The following is a 15223-nucleotide window of genomic DNA, read 5'->3' on the forward strand; positions in this document are numbered from 1 at the left end:
CCCAAACGGAAGATCAATTTCAGTTTTCTTTGTAATTTTTGTGTGGATGTAACTATTTTACTTGCTGTTTCTGAAAGCTGAATATATTCAAATTAACACTGGACTGTACTTCCGTGAATTATTTTTGACCATCTATTTAGTTTAAGGTGTGACTACTTTCAGAATGAGCCACTGACACTCAAATTTAACTTCTTTGAAAAGCAGCTGGATCTATAACTGGATGGGAACAGGTCAGAAGGTCATGAGAGAGGTATAGACTGAGGTCATCAAATACTCCAAGAGACATTATGGATTCCTCCATTGTTGTGGCTGAGGAATGCTCTTTGAAGTGCAGCCTGCCAGAGAATGAAATGGAACTCTGGAATGTAGCCCTAGTACCTTTTATGATCAAAGAGTATTTATCTGCTGCTACTTAAATAGGTAAGGCAGAGTCTATGATATCTGTGGAAGTAAGGGCCTGGTGGGCCAAATGGCCTTTTCTTAAATTTTTATTCTTTGCCCTGAGGAATCAACATTGTATATAAGGCACTAAAAAGTAGCTATAAGAAAGGAAATCTCACATTCCGAACGTGTTTGTTACATTTAGTTTGGAATCTAAATACTGGGTTTATTTCTCTTGAGCTAACCAAATACAGAAACTATCAAACTGTTCACTAAACCCTTTATTAAATAGGAATCGCAGTGATAATGCGGACCAAGTTTCAGTGTAGAACTTACAGGACCCAAAAAGAAAAAAATGTTGCATTCATAGAGCAACTAATTGTGCCTGTCAGCTTTCTAAATGGCTGCCATAGCTGTTAGCGCCAGAGAGAAACAGGCATTCTGGGGTTCAGAAAACAGTTGGAGATCCATTTAACTGATCTCTGTTCATTCTGTCTGGCACGTAAACTACTGTTTGGGCATTAAGGGAGGTCTAAGGAGTTCTTATGAAAATGGGGGTGACCTTCAGTTTAATGCCTTGTTGTGCTATTAAAAGATGCACATCAGCACATGTGTCATCTCCCATGATCATGGGTTAACTGGAAGTCACCATTTAAAGGAGAGCTGATATGTTTTGAGAAAAATATCCAAGGTGGGATTTACCCTTCAGTTTGTGCTGTATGTTATTACCATTGCAAGTTTTTGTCAAGATACATTGACAGAGTTTTGCCCAAGTGATTATTTTGCTTCTGCAAATATAGTTTTGAAAATGGGTGGTCCAATGGGGGTTCTGATGTCAGATTGGCAGGAAATGCTAAGTGCAATGCCCCAGGGAGTGCCCCAGTATTGGAACCATTACTGTTTCTAATCTAGATAGATGACTTGGATTCAGAAACCCAATGGTCAAATTTACAGTTGATACCAAACTAGGTGGGGTAACTAGCAGATCAGGAGATCCATAAACAGTTGGGAAAAATATGTAAGTGAGCAAAGCAATGACGATGTGTTACAGTTCATTCAGGGAGTCCAAGTTGCTGTGGGAACATACTTTTACATGCATGCTATAGTCTGGAGCTATGAATAGTAACAGTAGAGGCTCCAACATTCTTTCCATCACATGGCTGATCAGGAATCTCTCCTGTTCTTACCGCCTGCCATTGGTGTGTGTTGGAAGGATTTACAAGTTGAGACTCAACCTGTTTGGCCACGATATGAATGCATCTCCCTTGGTCATCAAGTCCTGTTGTGGGACTTAAACCCGAAGCTTCTGGCTCAGAGGTTGGGATACTATCCACTGAGCCACAAGACCTCCTAAAACAATGGCAAATAAGATCTATTCCATATAAATGCAAAGAACTGTCTAGCCCAGGTGTAACACAATTAGCCCCAGTCAGATTACAATGTGGGAGAGCTGATTTAAAAGCAGATACTATACCACATACCCATTTAAGCTGCATTAATTTGCTCCCCCCGTCCTCCCACTGGCCAGACATGGGATGCTGTTGCCTGTGTTCTGGTCATACTCATAAATCCAAACTTTCCTAAATGGCAGTCCAAGAGGCCACAAGCCCTTTGCTATCTTGGAAGAAATATCTCTACGCCAATGGATCAACCTGCAGGCCCAGGCTAGCAGAACTCCCAATTAGCTATAAGGAGTCCATTCTTTCTGTGGCAACAAGAACACCCTCCCCACAATGCACCCAACGGGGGGCATTTTATGGAGCTCGCAAGAGTGGGAAATATGCTGTGTGGCATGACTGAATTAGGTGGGATGGGAAATTTCAGTTTCCCAACAGGGGGTGTTGAGATGCAGAGATTGATTGAGCAACATGACTGTGGCGTGTCAAGCCTCAGACCAGCCTATGGCAGGTTCCCACTTGTAATGCTTTTGCATGTCATGAATACTCATTAACATGAAACAGTTTTCAAACAGGTCCTGCCCTCAAGATAAAGTCAGCAGCACATGAGAATCTTGTGGCAGCCAGTTCATGTTTGTTTAAAGGTGGTGTGTACCAATCGGCTTTGTGTGGTTGTGTGTAAGGGCAGTGGTTTCTATGTTTAACTCTATAGCACAAGGGAAGGGAGCAGGAGAACAGCAGCTTGCAGGGAGACTCGGGACTCCAAGGGTGATTGAGTGGCGAGGGAGGTGGGGGTGTGGAGTGGGGTCAGGAGCAGGGAGGAGTGGAAGAGGGAAGGGCCTGGTGACCTGGATGTGGTGGGGGTGGGGGTGGGGGTGTGGAGTGGGGTCAGGAGCAGGGAGGAGTGGAAGAGGGAAGGGCCTGGTGACCTGGATGTGGTGGGGGTGGGGGTGGGGGTGTGGAGTGGGGGTCAGGAGCAGGGAGGAGTGGAAGAGGGAAGGGCCTGGTGTCCTGGATGTGGTGGGAGGTGGGGGTGTGGAGTGGGGTCAGGAGCAGGGAGGAGTGGAAGAGGGAAGGGCCTGGTGACCTGGATGTGGTGGGGGTGTGGGTGTGGAGTGGGGTCAGGAGCAGGGAGGAGTGGAAGAGGGAAGGGCCTGGTGACCTGGATGTGGTGGGGGTGGGGGTGTGGGTGTGGAGTGGGGTCAGGAGCAGGGAGGAGTGGAAGAGGGAAGGGCCTGGTGACCTGGATGTGGTGGGGGTGGGGGTGGGGGTGTGGAGTGGGGTCAGGAGCAGGGAGGAGTGGAAGAGGGAAGGTCCTGGTGACCTGGATGTGGTGGGGGTGGGGGTGGGGTGTGGGGTCAGGAGCAGGGAGGAGTGGAAGAGGGAAGGGCCTGGTGACCTGGATGTGGTGGGGGTGGGGGTGGGGGTGTGGAGTGGGGTCAGGAGCAGGGAGGAGTGGAAGAGGGAAGGGCCTGGTGACCTGGATGTGGTGGGGGTGGAGATGGGGGTGTGGAGTGGGGGTCAGGAGCAGGGAGGAGTGGAAGAGGGAAGGGCCTGGTGACCTGGATGTGGTGGGGGTGGGGGTGTGGGTGTGGAGTGGGGTCAGGAGCAGGGAGGAGTGGAAGAGGGAAGGGCCTGGTGACCTGGATGTGGTGGGGGTGGGGGTGTGGAGTGGGGTCAGGAGCAGGGAGGAGTGGAAGAGGGAAGGGCCTGGTGACCTGGATGTGGTGGGGGTGGGGGTGTGGAGTGGGGTCAGGAGCAGGGAGGAGTGGAAGAGGGAAGGGCCTGGTGACCTGGATGTGGTGGGGGTGGGGGTGTGGGTGTGGAGTGGGGTCAGGAGCAGGGAGGAGTGGAAGAGGGAAGGGTCTGGTGACCTGGATGTGGTGGGGGTGGGGGTGGGGGTGGGGGTGTGGAGTGGGGTCAGGAGCAGGGAGGAGTGGAAGAGGGAAGGGCCTGGTGACCTGGATGTGGTGGGGGTGGGGGTGTGGAGTGGGGGTCAGGAGCAGGGAGGAGTGGAAGAGGGAAGGGCCTGGTGACCTGGATGTGGTGGGGGTGGGGGTGGGGGTGTGGAGTGGGGTCAGGAGCAGGGAGGAGTGGAAGAGGGAAGGGCCTGGTGACCTGGATGTGGTTGGGGTGGGGGTGTGGAGTGGGGTCAGGAGCAGGGAGGAGTGGAAGAGGGAAGGGCCTGGTGACCTGGATGTGGTGGGGGTGGGGGTGGGGGTGTGGAGTGGGGTCAGGAGCAGGGAGGAGTGGAAGAGGGAAGGGCCTGGTGACCTGGATGTGGTTGGGGTGGGGGTGTGGAGTGGGGTCAGGAGCAGGGAGGAGTGGAAGAGGGAAGGGCCTGGTGACCTGGATGTGGTGGGAGGTGGGGGTGTGGAGTGGGATCAGGAGCATGGAGGAGTGGAAGAGGGAAGGGCCTGGTGACCTGGATGTGGTGGGGGTGGGGGTGGGGGTGTGGAGTGGGGTCAGGAGCAGGGAGGAGTGGAAGAGGGAAGGGCCTGGTGACCTGGATGTGGTTGGGGTGGGGGTGTGGAGTGGGGTCAGGAGCAGGTAGGAGTGGAAGAGGGAAGGGCCTGGTGACCTGGATGTGGTTGGGGTGGGGGTGTGGAGTGGGGTCAGGAGCAGGAAGGAGTGGAAGAGGGAAGGGCCTGGTGACCTGGATGTGGTGGGGGTGGGGGTGGGGGTGTGGAGTGGGGTCAGGAGCAGGGAGGAGTGGAAGAGGGAAGGGCCTGGTGACCTGGATGTGGTGGGGGTGGGGGTGGGGGTGTGGAGTGGGGGTCAGGAGCAGGGAGGAGTGGAAGAGGGAAGGGCCTGGTGACCTGGATGTGGTGGGGGTGGGGGTGGGGGTGTGGAGTGGGGTCAGGAGCAGGGAGGAGTGGAAGAGGGAAGGGCCTGGTAACCTGGATGTGGTGGGGGTGGGGGTGTGGAGTGGGGGTCAGGAGCAGGGAGGAGTGGAAGAGGGAAGGGCCTGGTGACCTGGATGTGGTGGGGGTGGGGGTGGGGGTGTGGAGTGGGGTCAGGAGCAGGGAGGAGTGGAAGAGGGAAGGGCCTGGTGACCTGGATGTGGTGGGGGTGGGGGTGTGGAGTGGGGTCAGGAGCAGGGAGGAGTGGAAGAGGGAAGGGCCTGGTGACCTGGATGTGGTGGGGGTGGGGGTGGGGGTGTGGAGTGGGGTCAGGAGCAGGGAGGAGTGGAAGAGGGAAGGGCCTGGTGACCTGGATGTGGTGGGGGTGGGGGTGGGGGTGTGCAGTGGGGTCAGGAGCAGGGAGGAGTGGAAGAGGGAAGGGCCTGGTGACCTGGATGTGGTGGGGGTGGGGGTGGGGGTGTGGAGTGGGGTCAGGAGCAGGGAGGAGTGGAAGAGGGAAGGGCCTGGTGACCTGGATGTGGTGGGGGTGGGGGTGTGGAGTGGGGTCAGGAGCAGGGAGGAGTGGAAGAGGGAAGGGTCTGGTGACCTGGATGTGGTGGGGGGTGGGGGTGGGGGTGTGGAGTGGGGTCAGGAGCAGGGAGGAGTGGAAGAGGGAAGGGCCTGGTGGCCTGGATGTGGTGGGGGTGGGGGTGGGGGTGTGGAGTGAGGGTCAGGAGCAGGGAGGAGTGGAAGAGGGAAGGGCCTGGTGACCTGGATGTGGTGGGGGTGGGGGTGGGGGTGTGGAGTGGGGTCAGGAGCAGGGAGGAGTGGAAGAGGGAAGGGCCTGGTGACCTGGATGTGGTGGGGGTGGGGGTGTGGAGTGGGGTCAGGAGCAGGGAGGAGTGGAAGAGGGAAGGGCCTGGTGACCTGGATGTGGTGGGGGTGGGGGTGTGGAGTGGGGGTCAGGAGCAGGGAGGAGTGGAAGAGGGAAGGGCCTGGTGACCTGGATGTGGTGGGGGTGGGGGTGGGGGGTGTGGAGTGGGGGTCAGGAGCAGGGAGGAGTGGAAGAGGGAAGGGCCTGGTGACCTGGATGTGGTGGGGGTGGGGGTGTGGAGTGGGGTCAGGAGCAGGGAGGAGTGGAAGAGGGAAGGGCCTGGTGACCTGGATGTGGTGGGGGTGGGGGTGTGGAGTGGGGGTCAGGAGCAGGGAGGAGTGGAAGAGGGAAGGGCCTGGTGTCCTGGATGTGGTGGGGGTGGGGGTGTGGAGTGGGGGTCAGGAGCAGGGAGGAGTGGAAGAGGGAAGGGCCTGGTGACCTGGATGTGGTGGAGGTGGGGGTGGGGGTGTGGAGTGGAGGTCAGGAGCAGGGAGGAGTGGAAGAGGGAAGGGCCTGGTGTCCTGGATGTCGTGGGGGTGGGGGTGTGGTCAGGAGCAGGGAGGAGTGGAAGAGGGAAGGGCCTGGTGACCTGGATGTGGTGGGGGTGGGGGTGGGGGTGTGGAGTGGGGTCAGGAGCAGGGAGGAGTGGAAGAGGGAAGGGCCTGGTGACCTGGATGTGGTGGGGGTGGGGGTGTGGAGTGGGGTCAGGAGCAGGGAGGAGTGGAAGAGGGAAGGGCCTGGTGACCTGGATGTGGTGGGGGTGGGGGTGGGGGTGTGGAGTGGGGGTCAGGAGCAGGGAGGAGTGGAAGAGGGCAGGGCCTGGTGACCTGGATGTGGTGGGGGTGGGGGTGTGGAGTGGGGGTCAGGAGCAGGGAGGAGTGGAAGAGGGAAGGGCCTGGTGACCTGGATGTGGTGGGGGTGGGGGTGTGGAGTGGGGTCAGGAGCAGGGAGGAGTGGAAGAGGGAAGGGCCTGGTGACCTGGATGTGGTGGGGGTGGGGGTGTGGAGTGAGGGTCAGGAGCAGGGAGGAGTGGAAGAGGGAAGGGCCTGGTGTCCTGGATGTATTGCGGGTGGTGGAACAGTCAGTTAAAGTAAGAACATGAGAGCCCTAATGGTCCATGCCAGTAATATCCAAATGTGTATCCACATCAGCCAGTGCAGTACTTGTAATGAACACCAAGCTAAGCAAGTTAAAGAGCTGCTCATGACTCATGGATTCCAGACAGACCGTGGATGAAGCTTGGAGTAAACCTCTTCACTTTTACTGGAACTGACTATCCTTGTCACCATTGAGTACAAATCAGACTGCTGGGAGTTTGGGAGTTAGACAAGCTGACGTCAGTGACCACCAGTGAGATCCTAGAATGCCTGAAAGCACACTTCAGTCTTTATGGCATTCCAGACATTACGATGAGTGACAATGGCCCTCAGTTCACGAGTGAAGAATTCAGCCGCTTCATAAACGATTGGGAAATTCAGCAATACACATCTCCACACTATCCCCAGTCAAACAAAAGGCTGAGGCAGCGGTGGAAATTGCCAAAGGGATCATCAGAAGATTGAGTAGATCCAGCACAGATGTGTACAAGACAATCCTAGAGTGGAGAAACACACCTAGTGAAGGCATAGAAAGTAATCTAGTTCAGTGACTAATGTCATGTTGCACCCAAGCTACTCTTTCAATAGTTGAAAGTACTGAAGCCAGAAGTAGTAACAGGCATGTGTGAAAAAAGTAAAACGACAGAGAGCCAAATTTCACTTTGATAAAGCTGCCAAATCATTGCCAGAGCTGAGAAATGGAGAGCCGGTTGGAATACAGACATTCAACCCCCTCAACAAAAGTCAGCCCACTTGGCAACTTGTGTAGGGAAGTAGTCACCTTGATCTCGATCGTACATGGTGAAAGTGAATGATGAGATATCTCGTTGTAACCACTGACATATATGGAGAAAGGAGAAGCTGCTCCATCAGAGCCCAGAGCTGATGAGGAAGATGTGAGTTCACCAACTGCACAAGGAACTGAACGACCATCGGTCCCAGAGATCAACCGTTCCCCAACAAAGGCAACAGGTCAGCAGCAACAATTACCACAGCAGTAACAATCGCCATGGCAACAACATTCCCTAGAGAGGCAACGTCACAGCAAGAACCAGCAGACACCAGATGAACAGCCAATAACAACCCACACGCATTGTATTCGAAGACCTGAAGGCCTCAAGGATTATGTGTGCAATGCGTGTGTAGGGACAGACAAAAGTGGGTCAGATTAGAATGAACAAATGCTTATGTGTGAATATCATGCGTGATGATATTCATTGCAGATCATGTATATGTCTGACTTGCAATGGCAAATGATAGTGTATGTAGGTTGTTTTCTGTTTATGAAAAGGGGGATTTTTGTAGAAATGCCTTTGTGCAATGTGGCCATAGTCATGTGACCTCTGATATCATCCTTGGTGTAGAAAGGCTTGGGAGCAGAAACCATTACATCCACCAGTTGAAACAGCCAGCTGACGGCAGGTGTCACCGCTGAAAAGCTTCCCACACCGCAGAATTGCACACGTTTCCCCTGCCCACCAACGGAACTTGAAATTTGAATTGTAATCGTGTGGAAAATGGCAAAAAAAAGTGGAAGTGGCGCACTGTTGATAGACAGTTGTTTACTGTTGATAACCGCAACCCCTAGCTGACCTCTCCACCTCCCCCCCCCCAGTGTGGCTAAACAGCAGCAGAGCACGTCAATCGGAAGGTGTAATATACAGGCTGGATTTAATGGAGCTCACCAGACTGGGCTAGCTTCTGACATAATCACAGGGGACGCCACACATCCCCTCTCTGCCGGAGGGGGAACTGACCCCATTAAGTCAGCTGCAGGATAGGCTGTTGTGGGGAGCCCACCTGCTGGTTAATTAGGTTAATTATTGAAGCACTTAAAGGTCATTATCCCTGAGCCCACCAGGATTTAGTGATGGCTCAGGGATTCTCCCAAACTCGGATGACTCTCCTGTGCTTCCTGAAGGGTGTCCAGCAAACCCTGTGAGGTTAGTGGATGATGGAGGGAAGGGGAGAGTCCCTCTGTGCTTGCATCTAATCCCCCTCCCCAACCTCCACCTCCTCACCAGTAACACCCTCCCTGTAACCTCCACTCACCTGTGGCCTGGGTCCCTCAACAATCCTAGGCCTTTGGTGGGATCATTATTGGCATCAGCTACCGCTCTCAATGGCACTGACGGCCAATGGAAAGCTGATAGCCCCTGACTGGCTGGCAGCTCACGGAGGGACAGGATTTCCAATGCCAGGGTCCTCCATTGTCAGGATCTGGAATCCCAGGGAAGGCCCGATGCTAGCCAGTTAAGTGCCTTTTTTTTCATTCTGTCATGGATGTGGGCATTGCTGGTAAGGCCAGCATTTGTTGCTCATCCCTAATTGCCCTTGAATTGAGTAGCTTGCTGGGCCATCTCAGAGTCAAGGCAGTTAAGAGTCAACCACATTGCTGTGGGTCTGGAGTCACATATAGGCCAGACCAGGTAAGGGTGGCAGATTTTCCTTCCCTAAAGGGGATTAGTGAACCAGATAGGTTTTTACAACATTATTTTTTATTCATTGACGGGATGTGGGTGTCACTGGCTGGACCAACATTTATTGCCCATCCCTAAATGCCCTTGAGGTGGTGGTGGTGAGCTGCCTTCTTGAACTGCTGCAGTCCATGTGGTGTAGGTACACCCACAGTGCTGTTAGGGAGGGAGTTCCAGGACTTTGACCCAGTGACAGTGAAGGAACGGTGATATATTTCCAAGTCAGGATGGTGTGTAGCTTGGAGGGGAACTTCCAGGTGGTGGTGTTCCCATCCATCTGCTGCCCTTGTCCTTCTAGATGGTAGTGGTCGTGGGTTGGGATGGTGCTGTCTAAGGAGCCTTGGTGAGTTCCTGCAGTGCATCTTGCAGACGGTACACACTGCTGCTACTGTGCGCCGGTGGTGGGAGTGAATGTTTGTGGATGGGGTGCCAATCAAACGGGGCTGCTTTGTCCTGGATAATGTCCAGTTTCCTCAGTGTTGTAGGAGCTGCACTCGTCCAGGCAAGTGAGGAGTATTCCATCACACTCCTGACTTCTGCATTGTAGATGGTGGACAGGCTTTGGGGAGTCAGGAGGTGAGTTACTCACTGCAGGATTCCCAGCCTCTGACCTGCTCTTGTAGCCACAGTATTTATATGGCTGGTCCAGTTCAGTTTCTGGTCAATGGTAACCCCCAGGATGTTGATGGTGGGGGATTCAGTGATGGTAATGCCATTGAATGTCAAGGGGTAATGGTTAGATTCTATCTTGTTGGAGATGGTCATTGTCTGGCACTTGTGCGGTACGAATGTTACTTGCCACTTGTCAGCCCAAGCCTGGATATTGTCCAGGTCTTGCTGCATTTGGACACGGACTGCTTCAGTATCTGAGGAGCCACGAATGGTGCTGAACATTGTGCAATCATCAGTGAACATCCCCACTTCTGACCTTATGATGGAAGGAAGGTCATTGATGAAGCAACTGAAGATGGTTGGGTCTAGGACACTACCCTGAGGAACTCCTGCAGTGATGTCCTGGAACTGAGATGACTGACCTCCAACAACCACAACCATCTTCCTTTGTGCTAGGTATGATTCCAACCAGCAGAGAGTTTTCTCCCTGGTTCCCATTGGCTCCAGTTTTGCTAGGTCTCCTTGATGCCACACTCGGTCAAATGCTGCCTTGATGTCAAGGGCAGTCACTCTCACCTCAGGAGTTCAGCTCTTTTGTCCATGTTTGAACCAAGGCTGTAATGAGGTCAGGAGCTGAGTGGCCCTGGCAGAACCCAAACTGGGCGTCAGTGAGCAGGTTATTGCTAAGTAAGTGCTGCTTGATAGCACTGTTCATGACCCCTTCCATCACTTTACAGATGATCGACAGTAGATTGATGGGGCGGTAATTGGGTGGGTTGGATTTGTCCTGCTTTTTTGTATAATCAGTAATAGTTCCATGGTCACCAATACTGAGAATAGCTTTCAAATCCAGATTTATTAATTGAATTTAAATTCCACCATCTGCCATGGGTCAGAAACCACATTGGGAACACTGGGCTGAATTTTCCAGTCTCACCAGTAGCAGGTAGCTTGGCAGGTGGGAGAAATTAATTTGGCAGGAGGCCAAAAATCAGTTTCCTGATGTTGGGATGAACTTCAGGAATTTTGTTCTCGGGACTTTCCAGGTGGGTTAAATGCGGGTCGAACGTCACAATGAACAATGTTGGGAGACCCTTTTGCATGCATTAGCATGTCACACATGTTTATTAAAAGGCCACCTCTCTGGAATTAAACTCACCCTCCAGATTAAGTTCTCCACCAGCGAGAAATTAGAACGTTCACGTTTACAGCTGTATGTAAGTGGCATGCAACTGGTAAGCTTCACTTCTTCCATGACTTTGAAGTGAGTAGACACTGCTTTGGCAGTGCAACAAAGGCTGGACACAAGAGGCAGGGTAAGTGGGGGAGAGGAGGAAGGGAGGCTGTCTGGGGCAGGGAGGTAGACAGCAAGGGAATGTGAGGCAAGAGCTTTGATTGTTGGGTCTGGGGATCCTGTGGTTGGGTGAGTGTTTCCTGGCAGGGATGGTGAGAGAGAGAGATGGTCCTATACGGCGGGGTCCATACCATGATAGTTGGGTAGCTGAAGGTTTCACGGAGTGGGCTGGGGTGAGGTGGTGTCACTGAAACAAATTAAACAGTTGGCTCAGGTAATGGGAGGGGTCAGGGTCAGGGTCGGTATGGGGATAGTAACGGGTATAGGTTTTGAGGGGAGAGAAGGTGACGGTTATAGGTGCAAGGGTAACGAGGAGGGGGGAGAAGTTCAAGGGTGACAGAGAGGACAAGAATGGTTACATTGAGCAGGATTTTCCGAGCCCGCTGGCCGTGGGTGTGATAGGCGGCGTGCGTGCAAAATATGGCGGGACCGCTTCACCACGATGAGAAGGCAGGTCGCGATCTTCTGCTCAGTCCCCCGACAGTGGGCCACATTTCTCACCATCAGTCAGCGGGGTGCTAATTGTAATACGTTAACATATAATTATAAGCCCATCCTGCCCAGGGTCTTGGACCCTCTGTATCATCCATCCACGTCAGCGGGAAAGCACCTCGATGTGTTTCACAACACATACACAGGCGAGGTGCACATGGTGGCCTGCTGAGGGGGGTGTGCGGTTAAGTGCTGCCCTGGCACTGCATCCTGCACACAGGCAATCGAGGTGTGGGGTAGGGTAACTGAGGGAAGTGGCCACCCATTAGGAACACCTGTATAAACTGGCCATTCCTCTGCAGCTAAGACAGATCAGGCACAACCACAGGGATATGATCGGGGTCAGGCTCCTAGCCTGCCCTCTCATGCAAGCAACGTGGAGGCACCAAAGGGCCACTAAGTGCTCCATACCTTACTGTGCTCCAGTGGTCACAGATGCTGATGAGATGGGGGTCAGCCCCACCTTAAAGGTGCTGAGAGCATACAGAGCGAATGAATGCCGCTACATTCTGGCAGCAATAACAAGCAGCGCCGAGGTTCAGGCATCCGCTCAAAATGAATGTCTGCAAATGATTGTAATACTCATTGTTTATACTGATGCACCTGGTGATACATGTTGTAAAAGTTGAACCTGATTGTACTTTTGTAATGGTGATTTTGAAATGGTTTGGAATGTGGTTGAAGATATTTTATGAATAAAGTATATTTTTGCAAAAAAAAAAAATCAGTAATGTTTCCAGTGAGTGTGAGGCTGGACCATCACTGTGGTCTGAAGGCTGCACAGACACAGGGAAGAGGCCCTGGACTGAGACACCTGCCTTTATCTTGTGCAGAAAGGTTTCACATCTGAGTGACATGAACAGTGTTCATCAGAACAAGGAGCCACAGGCAGGGAGACATTCCTGGGAGTTTAATGACAATAGTGAACATTATGTACAAGTGATTAACACCCGTGGCCAGACTGTGTAACTACATCTTCTTAACTTTCCTAACGATGCCACTATGTCTTGGTGCTCCCCAGACATCCACAGTGGAGGTGGGGGCAGCCTGCTGACTGTGACCCCCTGTCTGTGATGACCTTGGTGGGTGTTCTCTGGAGGGCTGAGACCTGGAGGTCCCCGGCCTGCTTTCAGGATCCTGCTGTGTGGCAGTGGCACCCTCCTCGGCCTGTGGAGCTGGAGCTGCTGGGGTCACAGGAAGAGGGGATTCGGATGGGCCGGACACTCCCGGAGTCACCTGGGTGGATGGCCCCGGGGTGTGCACCTGCTGATCCTCCTCCCTATGGGTGCTCGGCCCCTGGCTGACTCCTTGAGGAGAAGGGGTAGCTGGAGTGAGATCGAGCTGCCCCACACCCCTCTCGTGTACACACTGTTGGAGGCCAACTATGGCATCAGTGATGGAGTTAAGCCCGTGAAGCAGTGCAGGAGCAACGTCCTGGACCAAGGTCTCCATGGTGGCCGCCATCCTACCAGTGTTGACCTCGGTGCGTTACAATGTCGGCGCTATCACCTCAGACTGAAGACAGACAGACTCCTCCATCGTGCCCTGCAATCTGAGGAGTGCAGCAGACATCCCTTCCTGATGTTCCCGAGCTTGTCTTTGCAGCTCCAGCAACTGTGACATGACCGAGTCCAGAGGCTCTTCATCTGACTCGGACTCAGCAACGTTCTGGCCTCCAGCAGCTCCTCCGAGTGCCGGGGACCTGGGAAGGCCCTGCCTCCGCCTGCTGTGGATCAGACAGTGCGATGTGCTCACCAGATTGTGACCCTGAGGCTACTCTAAAGCTCGGTCCCACCGAGGTGTGTGTCTCTGCGCTGGTGAAGGGTGTGGGTGAGAGCTGTGATGGGACTTCAGGGAGGGTGCCTCCAGATTCCTCTTCAGAGGTTTCTCTGTGCGAAAACCCGTCATTTTCATCAGCAGGTAGGATTCCATTTTACCCGCCCACTACCGCACTGAGTGCAATTCTAGGAAAATTCAGCCCATTGGGTGGGTCAAAGGTGATAGGGAAAGTTGGTGGGTGACAGGGTAGAAGGTGGTGGAGCAAGTCTCAAATGTCACGTGCACCATTTTGGGATTCTCAGTTATGTGACGCTGTTGCTCTGAAACTGCGATCCCCAGGAGTGGGAGGAGGGTCTTTTTTGGTTGGGTGGAGTTCAAGGTCAGCACAATTGTCGAATCAAGGGACATCTTAATAATCATGAGGCAGCTGGGTGAGAACCATGCTCAGCTGTGTCTCCTCTCTACGGTGAAGCCCAGATTGCTGCAGGTTTGTTCCTGACTCATGGATCTCACACCTCGAGATCCCAGCTGCCGTTCATTCTGTGTCATTTGCCATCGGCTGCAGTCAGAGGCAGGGATGACGGGAGGGAGGGAGGTGGATGCCTCCAAGGTGCACGGCTGGTGGAGGGCAGTCAACTCGTGAGTCCAAAACTCCATCCTCCTGGGTGAATGGTCTTGGCTGACAAGGGAACATGCAGTTAGTCTTTCTATGCTGCCAAGGCAACTCATGAGGGTAATGGAGGCAAGCTGAATGATGTCTGAGGGAAGGCTCTTGCACATGGCTCTCATCACCCTGGTCAAAGAGCAATGTCTCCATATGGGTTCATGTGTGAATGGGAGGAGCACCCATCTCTGGTGCTCCATGATGTCCTTCATGTCCTTCACCTGGAAGGGGTGGGGTGGGGAGGCCATGTCTAGATGGAGGCCAGGTGAAGGGCTTAGCACTGGTTTGCTGGCTTTGCAATGGAGAGAAACATGTAAAGAATATGTTCACTAAATGTATCACTTCAATTCATTCATAGGTCTACTGAGGCTGAGACGATGCAGGCTCCAGCTAACCCTGCCTTTCTACTAGCTCTCATCCAGACAAAGAAGGGGGGGACCTGGTGCAGATTGGCACAGGGCCATGAGGAGAAACGGCCTGAGCAGCAAGAGGCAGTGGCACCTCAAGGAGGTCAGGATGCTAGTGACCAGGGGCCAGTGCAATGGCGAGCACTGGCCTAACCATGGGTGTATCGCAGGCGGTGCAGCTTTTTACAGATCAACAAAAGGCAATGCCTGAGCTGCCTTAGAATGTCCCGGAATGTGGTTGCTTACATCTGCCAGCTTCTCCATGATGACCTGTGGCCACATGGACTTGAGGGCATCCCATGCCCGTGGCATTAAAGGTGACCGCTGCCTTAAACTTCTTTGCCAGTGGCTCCTCCCAGGGGCATCACTGGGGACCTGTGTGGCAGTCAGCGATATACAATTGTATCCAGGGGGTGACAGATGTCCTGTTCAGGAGAGCGCACCAATTTGTCCAATTCCATCTGGATCCTGAAAGCCCGGCTGCAAGAGTGTTGGATTTTGATACAATCTTGTGTTTCCCCCTCCAAGTGCAAGGGCCTATTGACTGCACACACGGCCTTGAGAGCTCCCTAGCAACAGCCAGTCACATTCATCAATGGAAAACATTTCCACTCTTTGAATGTGCAGCTGATTTGTGATCACATAAGGCAAATTGTGCATGTTTGTGCTCGGTTCCCAGGGAGCTCTCACGACATCTACATTCTGAGGACCTCGGCAATTGTAGGGCTGGCTCTTTGGGGACAAGAGATACCCCCAGAAGATCTGGCCGATGATGCCAATTCGCTGTCTGCAGAGTGCTTCCGAGGAGAGGTACAGTGCTACACATGCCTCCACAAGATCTATGAT

The sequence above is a fragment of the Carcharodon carcharias genome, chromosome X (assembly GCF_017639515.1).
Source record: "Carcharodon carcharias isolate sCarCar2 chromosome X, sCarCar2.pri, whole genome shotgun sequence".
Lineage (NCBI taxonomy): Eukaryota > Metazoa > Chordata > Chondrichthyes > Lamniformes > Lamnidae > Carcharodon > Carcharodon carcharias.